The sequence below is a fragment of the Zosterops lateralis genome (genome assembly GCF_965231275.1).
Source record: "Zosterops lateralis genome assembly, chromosome: 3".
In the NCBI taxonomy this organism is placed as follows: Eukaryota; Metazoa; Chordata; class Aves; order Passeriformes; family Zosteropidae; genus Zosterops; species Zosterops lateralis.
In genome coordinates this window covers 112,197,858-112,211,371 of record NC_139764.1, presented here as the reverse complement: position 1 = coordinate 112,211,371, position 13,514 = coordinate 112,197,858, and the positions used below count along the sequence as shown (strand labels likewise).

The following is a 13,514-nucleotide window of genomic DNA, read 5'->3' as shown; positions in this document are numbered from 1 at the left end:
TCTCGCTGTTATTAATGTTAATTAGCAAGGTTTTGCTCCTCTCTCTGAGTGTTCCTGCAGCACACACACACAGAGTGCTCAGCTCCTCACCCGTGTAACGAGTGTGTTCTCAGCCCCATTGTTAATTAGCAGCATCCCTCCAAGGACTTGTGCTCCTCTTGGGAATGGAAGTTTGGTGTGGAGCTGCATGTGGTAGTTAGAGCAAAGATTCACGTGCAGACTCTGCCAAAGTTGGGTTGTGTCAGCTTTTTGCCCTTTTTTTTTTTTTTTTTAATCTCAGCTTCTCTGTGTGTTCTCCTTGCTAAGCAGCACGGTTGGTAAGATTAATCCTTTTCGGGTTTGCCATTAGAACCTTGTTTTAAATTCCTGGCTGGATCCGTGCTCCAGGTAGGGCTGGGATTTAAGTGTTCTCCAAAAAGCTTTTAATGCTGCAGGGACATGGTGCTCCTTGTAGCGACAACAGTTCTGTGTCTCTGCCTCTTAATAACCATCCTGTAGTAACACCTTCTTCCTTGATTTGCAAAACAGCTCCATTCCGAGAAGATATTTCCTCCTGAAAATGTGGAAGTGCAGTTTGTTCTTGGCAAATCCAACTGGGGCTTTATTATGGCTCTGATTTAATATCCTTGCTGATGGAATGCTCCTGTTGGGGAGGGAAACATCTCCAAGAGGTGATTCTCTCTACAGAAGAACATTCCCCTCTTTTCTTTTTTTAACACTGAAGGCAATAGAAGGAAGAAGCTGGTAAATAATATGACTGTAAATGAGAACCAAATTATACTTTAATTTTTATGTATGTTCAGGATAGAAGAGTAATGTGAGATCAGGAGGTCTTTCCAAAAGAGGAGGGTTGGTATTAAATATCTCTGCTTTGTCCCTAGTTTTATGTGTTCAGTATCATCCAGAAAACTCTTGGTTTTGCTTTTGATTGTAATTTGCATTTAGATTGGCTGCCTGAAGGGAGTCTCTTGCAAGGGGAGATGGGGCTATGTGGCTCCAGTCTCTCGCGGATCTGGCTGAAAGTAATGGCATTTACATAAAAACCATTAGCTCTGTTATTGATAAACATGAAAGGCATCCATTTCGTTTAATTTTTTGATGAAGAGCTTTTAATATAAGCACACAATAGCGCTGAGGTAGTGGCATTGCTGCCCCCCATCCCTCCTTACTGACCTCTTGTTTTAAGGGCAAGCTTTGATTGGGATTTTGTTGGTGGAGAGATGGGAAGTTATTTCTATTCCAATTTACTGGAGTAGCCAGTTGTCTTGCTACATTGTGGGGAATTATTTAACGCTCATTTTAAGAGGTGTCTCTATTAATTGAACGGGGATTTAATGTCTCCCTGAAGCACAGTTGGTCTGTGTGTGATGTATACTAACATGTACGGCTGGCAATTCTATGGATAATCTTTTCCTTAATCAAAATGGGTTTAAGCAGAACTTCTGTGGCGCCTCATTAAGGGGATAAAGTGTGTAGAAACAACAAATGTATTAAAGGGAAACTTCTTTGTTGCACTCCAGATCAGAGCCCATGTAACCCTTCAGCACCGTGTCTGCATAAACATTTGTTCCCCCGCGTGTGTAATGGTGCTTTGGGGATCAGGACGTGTCACAAAGACTTGTGATTCACTGTCTCTGGAGTAACTGGCTTTGGGGAAGCTGTTGCTGCTGCTTTCATGTATAAATACCTTGCTTTTCTCCTGGGCTGTATCAGGTCTGACCTCCACAGCCTCCAGAGGCAGCCAGTGCTGTAGTTGTTTTCAAGCATCACAGCATTTGCTTGAGAGACCTTGTTGAGAGCTTTGCAGGTGCTTTGAATTCTTGACCTCAGAGCTGGGGAGGTGAGCATGTCTGTTTTGCATTGATTACCTGGCCTACTTCTTGATTTAAAAAATTGTTAAAATTTTTTGGTCACTTTATCTATATTTACAGCTCTTTTCCCTCTCTAACAGGCTCCAGACAGATGAATAGAGAGCTGGCTGCAGAAGAGGGACAGATTCCAGTCTGCCAGCTGATCACCGTGCACAGTGAGTACCTTCATATTTCAGGAATAAAACTTTCTGTAGTGCCTGGTGTCAGCCTCAAATTGCCTCCACTGGGGACACAGCATTAAGTCTGCATGCTTGGACAGTGTTTCCCTAAAAGTACAAGCTTCCTTGGCTTAACTCTTGTTTTGGGAGAAGTGTGCTCCAGCTCCTTTTATCTGCAGTGGTAAATTGTGTCCTCATCACACTTCCAGTAGTGGCAGAGCAGAGAGCTGCTGCAACTCCATCTGGTACCTGCTCAGGGCTGTGGGGAATCAACACTAAAGGTTTAAAGGTGTCACCTCAGGCTTCCTGTGCTGCAAGGAAATGCTCCCCAGAGCTATTCCAGCCTTGTTTGAGGTGTTGGAACTGAGTGAGGAGGGTGGATGAGGGACCTGCCACGGCACATGCCGGGGTTACTCATAAAGGAGTGCTATGAAATCAGCCAAATGAGGCTTGACTTGGCTGGTGGGTGGAAAAGAGCATGAAAAAAAACACTGGAAAGCGTTGTCCAGTTCATGGTAAGGATGGCAGGTTTGCCCTGAAAGTGGAGGAGAAAATCTTTATTTCATGGGGAATTTTTACACATTAAAATTTCTTGCATGCGTGTTAATGGGCTGTAATAATGAGCCTCTGCTTTATGAGGTGTCTGCAAACATCTTAGAACTCTCTACTGTGAGGGAGTAAATACTCGAGCTAGTAAATTCTGATTAATTGGAATGTCCTGGCCCATGTGGTGCAGTGGTGTAGCCAGACTGAAATAGGGAATTGCCTGATAGAGGTGTCTGAAAGCCAGGAGGATGCTGTAGTATGGGCTGTAAAATTCAGGTGAGTGTGGGAGCTGCAGCAATTGAGTTTATTGTGACAGCCCTAGCAGATGATTCCCTAAGGATAATGTGGGATGATGGATCTTGAAACTGAAAGTGTTCATTAACAAAAGTCAAGTATAAAATAATACATTTAGAGACTGGACTGTGTCATCAGGTTGGTGTGGATATATCCAGGGAGCAGGGCAGAGAATTCCTGTGTTCTGGGAAAGAAGGGAAAGAGAGGCAAAGTTACTTGTGGCTTCCTAATTTCTGCCATATCCAGCCAATACATGCAGGATGTCCTGGGCTCAGGTGTCTATTCCTGTGTATTACAGCATTTCTTGTTGCACTTCTGGATCCAGGAAATCTTTGTGCTCTGCCAAACACAGCAGGTTCTGCCCTCAGGTGGAACAGAGCTCCTGTGAAAAATTCAACAGTGAATAACAAAACTGGGGGTATCAGCAGGGGCACGTGAAGGACAAACGGTGCCACTGTGCCAAGGTCCTCATCGACAGCTCTAATCCCACTGTGTGCTCTGAGCCAGATCTGCTGACTTCAGGAGCTGGGAATCAGTCAATACCATTGAATTCTCCTTCTCTTTGCATATCTTAAGGAGGAGGAAGTCTCAGGCTGACAGCTGTGCAAGTCTGCACAAGGCCACAGGCTGCACAGGCTTCCCCCAGGACATCATTTGGCCTGTGCAAGGTTTTTACACTGCTGTGGTGTGCAGCAGGTTCAGCATTGACCTTCAGAAGCCCTTCTGTGTTAGTGGGCCTGGTGGAATGAATGTAGGAGACAAGGATTTCAGGTTTGGAGTCCTTTTTAGGCTGGAAGACTGTGATTAAAGCAAGGAGTATGAATTTAGGTCAGTAGGGGATAGCTGAGGGAAGGGCTGTTCTTGGCAGGGAGCTGGAATAGAGGAGATGCTGGAAACAGTCTGCGATTGCCATGGAGCAGAATGGGAAAATAACCTGTTTCAAGGGACTCCTTAACAAGTCATTCTTATGCAAGACTCTCTCCATGACACTAAATATCTAAATAACTGGGTTGGGCCTGGAATCTAAAAAAACACTTTCAGGAGACTCATCTTCAAACACCTCCTGAGGCTTCCTGGCTTGGCAGCAAAGCCAAGTTCTGCAGGAGTTTTGTAGCAGGTCCCTTCCTGTGAGGATGTGGCACCATCCACACGATCACGAGCGTGGGTCTGATGCTTCCTGTGCCTCACACGGGCTCGTGTGGTCTTTGCTCACAGCTGCAAGGCAGAAGCAATGGCTGGGGGAGAGCAGTTGGGTATGGTAGGGAGGGTTTGTGCTGCCTGTACCTCCTGCAGTCCTCCTAAGGAGCACTGGGAAGGGGGGGAGTGGAATTCCTGCTTCTTGCTGCTGTTCCCTTCAGAAAATGCTGGAGATTTTTGTCTTAAAAACTCAGAATGTGGCGAACAGAGCACCTGAGCTGTGGGAGGTTGGGTCTGTCCTGTCCCCAGCCATGGCCAGTAGGAATGTCCTTCATCTCCCATCAGTTCATTCAGCTCTTGGTTGAATCCCTGTGTGCTTTCAGCCTCTGTCCAGGCATTTCAGAGTTTGACTTTGTGTGGTGAACCACTTCCTTTTGGTGACTGCACCTACTGCCAGCTTGTGTGCTGTAATAAGCTCATGTTTGGGGAATTGTCATTTGTATTTCCATAAAATTCTGTAAATCCCTACTGTGTCCCCTGTCAGAGGCCTCTTTTGCAGACTAAAATGTCCTAATTGATTCAATGGTCCTTACAGGGATGCTTCATGTTTTTGACAATCTTCACTATATTCACTATTTCCAATTTTTGGTCATTTTTTTTCTCTTGAGTGTTCTTTCCAGAGGATTGAAAGAACCTTTGAATTTCTGAGGTCCTGTCCTTTTGCTGCAGTTCTCTGTATATTTAGCCATAGAAAAGAAACTAGGAATTTTGATGCTCCATATAATAATAAGCCATAACCTTTTATTATTTTTTTTCTAAAATACAGAGATTTGTGTGTCTAATCTAAAAACTCTATCAGAAAAGCTATGAATAAACCTGATAGCATTCCAGTGCACTGAGTCATTAGAACAATACATTGTTAACAAGGAGCCCTGGCAGAGCAGTGTGGCTTTGTGCTAAAGCTGTCAGCCAGGATATGGGATGTATCTTTGTATCCTGCAGCAATTTTGTGAAACTAAAATTACTGCATCTTCTAAATGAGGACAAGAAACACTCTGGGTGATAAACCCTCTCCCCATCTGTGTTGGTTAAGAAATTATATCAAAATAGAGAATTGGTCTTATTTAGATAAATATAAATCAGAGTCAGCAAACAGGTTCTGGTTCTGCAAGGGCAGAGCCTGGCTCTCCATCTCCTCTGCTTTGCATAAATGATATTTATGTTATTAGTGGCTTCCAAAAAGTAGAATTAAAATATGTTGTGATTAAAGTGTTAACTCCAGGGTTGCAGTCCCAGGGCTGCAGACTGACGTGCCTGAGGCTGACAAGTCTGTGGTTTTGTCTATCTGCCCTGACTCAGATCTGTGGCTTTTGTGCTGCCCTAAGGTGAGTCAGGGCTCCCACAGGGGTGATTAAAGCCCTGCCCTGTGGGCAGCCTGGGAAACTTGGGCCTCTGTTCAGCTAAGAACTCTTGGATGTTTTCCTCAGCGCTGAATCACAGCTCCCTGGACCATCCAGAGCAGTTTTTCCCCAGTGTTGAGGTTTATCTTCCACGCCTCCACTGCTATTTCCACCACTGTGCTTTTCTTCTTTCCTCTCTGCTGCCTTCCCCAGTGCTTCCTTCCTGCCTTTAACCCCAAAGAGCTCCTGGGGTCTGTCTGTGCTCCTCTGGTGGCTTCTGTTCTCCACAGGACCAAGTCCTTGGGGCAGTTCTCTCCCAAAGCAGCCAATTTGTGCAGCACGATCAGTTCATTGCACAGATTTGTCAGTTAAACACCAAAAGCTCCCCAAAGCCTCACCTGGCCTGCCAAGATGTGTCACCTGTGCCTCAACCAGTCCTGAACCCAGCTGGGGAGTCCTCCTGGACAGGGGACACCTCAAGAAGGAAGGAGGGAAAGAAATACATCCAGAAACTATAGGTTGATTTTCTATCAACTCCTCAGAGTGTCCCAGCTCATTGGTGAAGGATGAAAGTTTTTTAGTATTCCTTCCCTTCATATATATATATATATATATATATATATATATATATATATATATGGTTCTTTCTCATTCTTCTTTTACTGTCATGTATGTGAAGTTGCACACTGCCAGCCCACAGCCAGCCTACTATAATAATTTCAGCTGTACTTTAGTAAGGTAGTAAATTGAGAGTAATTTTTAATCTGCTTGAGAGAAAAACAGCTTAATTGGCTGTTTCTCCTGGTGCTTCTTCCAGCATTATTTTTGGCCTTAGAGGGTGTAAATGCAGCAGACATTGATCTCCCTGAATGAGGGGTCAGCTCTTCCTGGACAGCACTGGAACACTGCATTCATTTATTTATATTTTTTTAGTACATTGCCTGAATAATACAGGCAATGTGGAAAGGGCCTGTAAATTGCTGAGTTGTGTGGTGGAATTTTGCTCTGCCCAAGTAAATCTCTTGTGATGAGAGACTCTGTAGGGGAAACCTCCTGGATTAGCTTGGGGTGAGGGAAGGTTTGGAGACCTCTCTGGGATCCCTGCAGTGATCCAGCCACGCTGGGGAAATGGAACTGGGAGAATCCAGCTCGTGCCATCACCCAGGGGTGATTTTTTCCATTTAATGCAGCCATTGAAACCGGGAGCAGAGTCTGTGTGGGACAATGTGTAATGGGGGAGCTGGAACAGGCTGCCTTTGTGGCACATCACAAAGCCAGCAGTATGTGCTGGAGTGCTCCTGCTTGCTGAGCCTGGAATGTCAGCCTGGGTTCTGTTCTCCTCCCTTCCCTCCAGGAGCTGCTTTGGGTTTGGGGAGAATAAGTCACTGTTTGTGTGTTTATTTCATTCCTGCTCACAGTTCTTCTTGAAACCCACAGAGGGTTGGAGGGAAGAGCTCAAGTGAGGTGAAAGCTATCAGGTTGCTGTGAGATCCTCAGTGTGTGTTAGAGCAGGGCTGCAATTCTCCAGCCCTCTTCTTGCTCCACAGAACTCCCTGACAAGAGGTTGTAGGGAGGTAGAGGTCAGGCCTTCTCTTAGGTAAGTGGTAGGATAAGAGGAAACAGCCTCAAGTTGTGCCAGGGGAGGTTAAGGTTGGATATTGGGAAAAAATTTCTTCATGGAAAGGGTTGTCAAGCATTGGAATGGGCTGCCCAGGGCAGTGGTGGGATCACCATTCCTGGAAATGTTAAAAAAATATGTGGATGTGGCAGATGAGGACCTGGTGTAGTGGTAAATGTGGTGGTGTTTGGTTGATGGTTGGATTTTCGTGATTTTCCAACCTTAACAATTTCACTGATTCTTCTCTTGGTCTTGCTGTTTTTTCATTGTTAAATAACAAAGCTCAGCCACTCATGAAATGGGAAGAGCTTTGAGGTCCTTTCCAACCCAACCCACTCTATGAACTCGTGGCTTCATTTATCCAACAGCAGATACTGAGAGCCCTCTCTGGAACTAATTCCAGTTTATCTGAGCTCAGACACCTCGGAAGGGAACAGTGCTGGGACAAGAACCTTCTAAGGAACAAATTCTGAGAACAGATAAAAACTTCTTTGTGATATGAAAATTATTTAGTATAATAAAACTATTTCAAAGTGGTTAAAAGTTATTAAAAGGACTCTTCAAGAGGTTTGCATTACTGTAGCAATGACTGGGAAGTGAGAAACTGTGGCAGTAGCACAAGTCTGATTCTGTGAGTGAACTCTAGAGACGGTGGGTGTAAATGAGTTATAGATCTCCTCAGACTTGATAAAAACTTGGGAACTTCTGCTGTGGATAAATGTGCATTAGCTCACATTATCAGGTGAAGCTTTTTCTACACTGAAGGTTCACCTGGCAGTTCAGGGGGAGGCCCTTGGGAATAATTGCGGGAAGCACAAGTGAAATCCTCCTTCCTTTTGCGTGAGTAAGGAAGTTCCCAGCGTAGCTCCATCACAGAGGGCCCCGATATGAGAAGGATTTACTTTGTGAATTGTTCTGTCATCACTCAGCAGGATAATTGACTTCTGATTAGGCATAAAATCTAGCTGCAGGTTGGTGTTTGAGGTTCTGAAGCCCTCTTGAAAAGGCAGAACTCTTCCTCAAACAGCGATGGCTCTCCCGAGAACAGGATGCCAGAGACTCCATTATACCAGCCTTGATGTAACAGCTGTTCCTGTTTGAACAACTTTATTTCTTCCTCCTTCTGTTGCAAATCAAAGGAAGAGTGGGAATCAGTGTTGTTGTTTGTTCAGAATTAATGACAAGGTTATTAAATTTTTCACTGCTGGAGATGTTTTTGGCACGTGCTTCCTGCACTCAGACCTGCTGCTCTCTGGGTGTTTTTAGCTGGTGATGCTGATGACTGAAGGATTCTTATTCCTTCTGTTCCCAGCTCCCAAGTGATTCAGGAGCTAAAAGCGAGCCAAGATCTGTGCCTCCCACAGGCAGCAGAAAGGCTGAGGTGGAAGTCATGGGCATCTTGCTGTGAAGATGATGCTTAAAATTTTAGAAGAGGATTTTTTCTTGCTCCAGAGTAGTGAGTAAGGGGGGCACAACTTCACCTTGCCAGGGCAGAACAGGTTTCACTTCTGCCTCTGGGGCAGGCTTCAGCCTGGACCTGCATTAGGTAGTGCTGCTAAAAAAACCTACCTGGTATTTAAGAATATCCTGAGTTGGAAGGAACTCACAAGGATCTTCCAGTCCAACTCCTGGCCCTGCACAGACACTCCAGCAATCCCACCCTGTGCCTGAGAGCACTGTTCAAATGGTCCCAGAGCTCTGGCAGCCCTGGGGCTGTGGCCATTCCATAGAAAAGTGGGACTTGAATTTCTGTTATTAATTTATGAAAAGTCAGATTATTGTTTTGTATATTAGTATTTACATGGTTGAAAAGAGAGGGGGAAGATTTTGGAAGCTGGTGCTGAGTGAGCCTGGATCTGTGATGAGATCAGAGTCGTTGCACTGCCTCAGCCCTCTGTACCAGAGGCCAGCAAAAGCATTTTTAGAGGAGAGATTTAACCTGGGAGGGGTGGAAGGGGGTTGCAGTGCACTGAAACTGCCCCTAAGGAAAGGAGGATTCACTTCTTCCCTTTTCTCTCCTGTGTCCTGTGTGGGGCTGCCTGAACTCTCTGCTTCATCCTGCTGATCCAGCTGCTGGCTTTCCCTGTGGACAGATTTAGAGTCCTTTTAATTCCATCTGGAGTGCTCACCGTGAGCTGATGCCTTTGAGGAGGGGAAGGGAGCCTTTGTCAGGTCTCCAGGGAGCTAATTTACACAGATCCTCTTGGGTTCACTGGCCAAGGGTGTCTTTGTTTCCATGTGCTTTTGCCTCTGAGATGGAATCCTAAGAGCAAGGCCAAGTGTCAGGCTGCTGCTGGTGGCGGGGCTGCAGCTGCACAGCTCATCCTTTAAAGGAGGGAATATTGCCAAAACTTTTGGGCTGAATTGGCTGTCTCAGCCTTTCTGGTCAAAGTTGGCTTTTGTTGTCCCGAAGTTGTGGATTTTGTCAACCTTTAACCTTTAGACTAAAGCACTTTTTAATAATGAGTTTATTTTATCAGAGATATAAGCGGGAGATTAGAGGGTGTGTGGGAAAAGAATGATCTTGCCCTTGCCAGCTCTGATTGGTATCACTGGTGTATTACTGTCTGGTGGATTTTATTTCTATACAGTAAAAAAACCCATGAATGTTTAAAGAAGTGTTAGAGCTGCATTTTTTTCAAGCCACGATTACAAAAGATTAAAAAATTGAGAGAGAAATTAACTGCTTGCTGTTGAACAGTGAGCTTTGCCTAATAACCAAAATTAAAAGTTTTTAGATGTCTACCTTGAACAGTTCTCTCCGGAACCTTCTTAAGAGTGGAGTTCAGCCTGAATGGGAAAGCTTTTAAAAAGTCTGTTGGAAATCCCAAATCAGCAGGGGGTAGATGAAATATCAACAGGAGGAAACATCTTCTGCACAGCCCGAATTTGTTTTTGGAGCCGCTTTCCCTTCTCTGGAGAAGGAGGAAATGCAGAGTGACAGAGAAGTGACTGGTGAAACCCAACGCCACTGCTGGGTCTCCTGATGGTTTTTCCTGCCCAAATGAAGGCCTCTGTTTTTTTTCTTCGCCTCTGTTCTTTTTATTCAGAGTAAGTGTTCCCATTATCCGGTGCGTGTGAAAGGCTCCTGGCCGCTGCCTGAGCTGGATAATAAGGGAGTAAGCCAAGAGCAGCCTAATTTATAACTTGTGAAGTGATTCTCTTCAGAGCACTAATGAGCAGTGACCCAAGCACAGGTAAATTATCTGTAGGGGTATTTTTCTCCCCTTTCCTCTTAAATCTCTGATCATTTCCCTCCCCAGGCAACCTGTCTTTCACCACCATTAGCGTTGTCTCAGTTTTTGTCTACATTCCAAAGTTGAACCACTTTATCCACAATTGATGTGTGCTCCTGTAGGGTGAAGAGCACAGTGCTGGTATAAAAGCATTTATAATAGTATGGCTCATTCTTGTGTTGGAGAGGAATAATGGATGTGGGATGCAGCTTTAGAGTTAGAAAGCTCTCTAAATTTGGAGTGTGGCTGTGCATTGTAGCTGAACTGATCTCACGGCAAGCTGGTGCTGCAAGGAAAGGTTTTGCTCCCAGCCTTGTGCTCTCACTGATCTTTTTGCACTGACACACATCTAGTTCCTTCCCTCTCAGTCCAGAAAGTTTCCTTCCAGCATAACTCCCTGATTCAGGCTTGGAAGCTGGGGAGCAGATCCCTCTTTTTAGCAGCACCGGGCCATGAGATCAGCTGAGCAAAAGTGTAAACCCACATCCTTAACAAAGCCTCTCATGGCAGGAGAGTGTGTCACTGTCTGAAAGGTGTTCCCTGTCGTTCTGCTCTTTCCCTGTTGGCACTGTGGGGCAAAAGGCAGGGTTTTCCTACTGCTTGGTTATCCTGAGTAAAGTTACTCCTCCTGGAAGTAGCTGTCCTTGCTGACAGTCCCCAAAAGAATGCAGAGAACTGTGGGCAGGCCATTCATATGGCACATGCTCTGTGATGTTCTGTGTGCTGCAGCCAGCTTGAAAAATAATTAAAACCCCAATTTTTCGCTGGATGTTGTTGGATACTTAATGGAGCTCGTTGGCAGTAAACACTCCTTCCCTGGGGATCTTTCCAGAGTCATTAAATCTGGTGAAGGATAATCTGGAATAGTCTGTTGTTTGTCTGGAACGTTTGCTGGACATGGGAGCTGCTAAAATGGGCTCTGTCAGGCATCCCTGAGCAGCTGCAGGGTGGTAACAGAGGTGAAGGGCCAGCAGAGGGGTTACTGAAAATATTAATTGCAGATGATGTCTGATTGTGTAAATAAGAAATACAGATGATGCCGTGGTGGTGAAAAAACCCCAACCTTTAACTTTAAGGACAATGTTGATCCCCCAAAGGAAAATTATAAAAGGCCGAGAGCAGTGACTGAGAGTTACAAAGTGGCTTCTAGTCAGAGATGTGCAGATTCCAAACGTTAGTTTGGGTGGGAAAGAAAAGGGGAAATAGTTCAACAGCTGCTGGGCTCTTTCTGAGCCATTTCAGAGGGGGCTTTCAGTTGGTGACTGCAGAAGGTTGTACTTGATATTGGAGTTTTTGAGCTTGTTTATACCCAGTGTCAAATTCCAGGCTCTACCCAGTGATGCTTGTTTTGTGTGTGGTGTTTGCTCCCCGGGAGAGGGTGAGCACAGGTGGGGGCATTGATCTCTAGAAGGTCATGACAACAGCTGGAAGGTGGCCTTTGCAAAATGCTTCACATGCAAAGGGATGTGGTGCAAAAATTCTCTGCTTTCTGCTCACTTGGGGCTTTCTTTTGCAAATCATTCACTTTCAAGAGGGATTTAAATGCGATTTCCAGATGTTAACGTGATAGTGGGTTTAATGTTATATTTTGAGGGAGGGACGTTTGCAGAATGCAACCTTGGGCAAAGTTTAAAACAAGCAACCAAAAAAAGCAAAAAAGGGAAGTGATAAAGAGCTGGCAGCCATACAAATATGGATTTGTGTGGGAAGGCCAAAAATGTGCTGGGTCTCTTACCGGAAAATGTGGAATAACAAGGCCTGGCCCTTGCCCCTTGCCTGGAGACCTCTGCTCGTCCTGCAGCCTCGAGTGCTGAGCCTCACACCTCTCCTTGGAGTTTGGAGCAGGGCTGCTCACCTGGCAGAGTGGCAGCACATCCAGAACCAGTCCAAACTCTTCAAATATTTGTGGGGAAAACCCCAGACCAGCAGCCAGGAAAGGTCAGTGCAGCTGCCTTGCACTGCAGCGTGTTTTAAAACACAGGAATAGTTCCCAGCTGGAACTGTCCTAATTCCAGCCTTGTCATCAAGATGAAGTAGACTGCAAATACATTTCTGTGGGAATTGCTCCGGATTCAGAGTACCTTTAATAATGTCTCAATATCTACCTCTCTGTGTGCAGTTTTAATATAAGCAGAAGCCAAGGGCACTGATGGAATTATGAGCCAAAATACTTTGACTTGGTCGCTGAAAATGACACTGAAAAATTATTTAAATGCCTGTAGTACCACGGTCCTGAGTGAGCACATTGGAGAAGCAACTCTGAGCTGGATGGCAAAGAATCACAGAAACAGAATATGCTGAGTTGGAAGGGATTCATAAGGATCACCCAGTTCAACCCCTGGCCCTGCACAGACACCCCAACAATCCCACCCTGCACATCCCTGAGAGAGTTGTCCAAACACTCCTGGAGTTTTGGCAGCTTTGGGAACATCACCATTCTCTGGGGAGCTGTTCCAGTGCCTGACACCTCTAGAGAAGAACCTTTTCCTGCTGTCTCTGCATGGGAGGAGCTGGATCTGGCTGGAGTGAGCCTGGAAAGGGTTGCAGGAGGGGTAACTGAATGCAGCAGCTGCCTCTGGCCCGAGTTTGTCTCCTGGCTGTGCCACGTTGCAGCAGCACAGGTGGTGCTGGAATTGCACAACCAGCTTCCTGCTCTCCCTGGGGAGGTTTCCAGGTTTTCCCTGGAGCTTCCTGTACCTTGGATTAGCAATGAGAAAATGGTGGCACCTGCGTGGGGCAGTGACAAAGCCGAGTTAGTGGTGGTGGCCCCTTGTGCTGTGGCATGGATCAACCTGGTTTTGCAAGCCAGAGCTTCCAGCTCCTGAAGTTCTTGTGATCATGCAAGCTCCCAAGAAAGCCAGCTGAGGCACTGGATTAGCCTAGGAAAAGCTTTTCAGCTCCTGTGCTTGCTCTGAATGCAGCTTGCAGCTCTTGACAGTCTCCTGACGTGATGGGCACCTGGTGGTGAATTGTGTGCTGTGCCCTGTGGGTTACACTGTAAAGGTAAATGGAATATAAGCTACAGATCCATAAAAACAGTGTTACACTCTGTGTGTAATCACTGTCTGCCTTTGGGTGTGAGCTCTGCAGGAGGGACCTTGTCCCACAGAGTTTCTGCTGGATAGGGATCTGCAACAGTCTTTGAAAGTGCTTCACTTACTCTTAGGTTTCCTTTCCAACTGCATCCTTAAATGTATTTCCAGCTGAAATATATCCTATATCAGTTCTGCTTCAGGGGGTTGTGGTTTTAGGGG

General features: G+C 45.6%; 1 protein-coding gene across 2 annotated transcripts in view; it reads left to right on the top strand.

The window, feature by feature from the left end:
- The window catches only part of EXTL3 (exostosin like glycosyltransferase 3), a 111,842-nt gene that overhangs the window by 19,651 nt on the left and 78,677 nt on the right, over positions 1–13,514 (top strand). For both annotated transcript variants that reach the window (XM_083856053.1, XM_083856054.1), the window contains exon 2: positions 1,952–2,026. The gene's annotated coding sequence lies outside the window, so the exon portion shown is untranslated. The remainder of the gene's footprint in view (positions 1–1,951; positions 2,027–13,514) is intronic.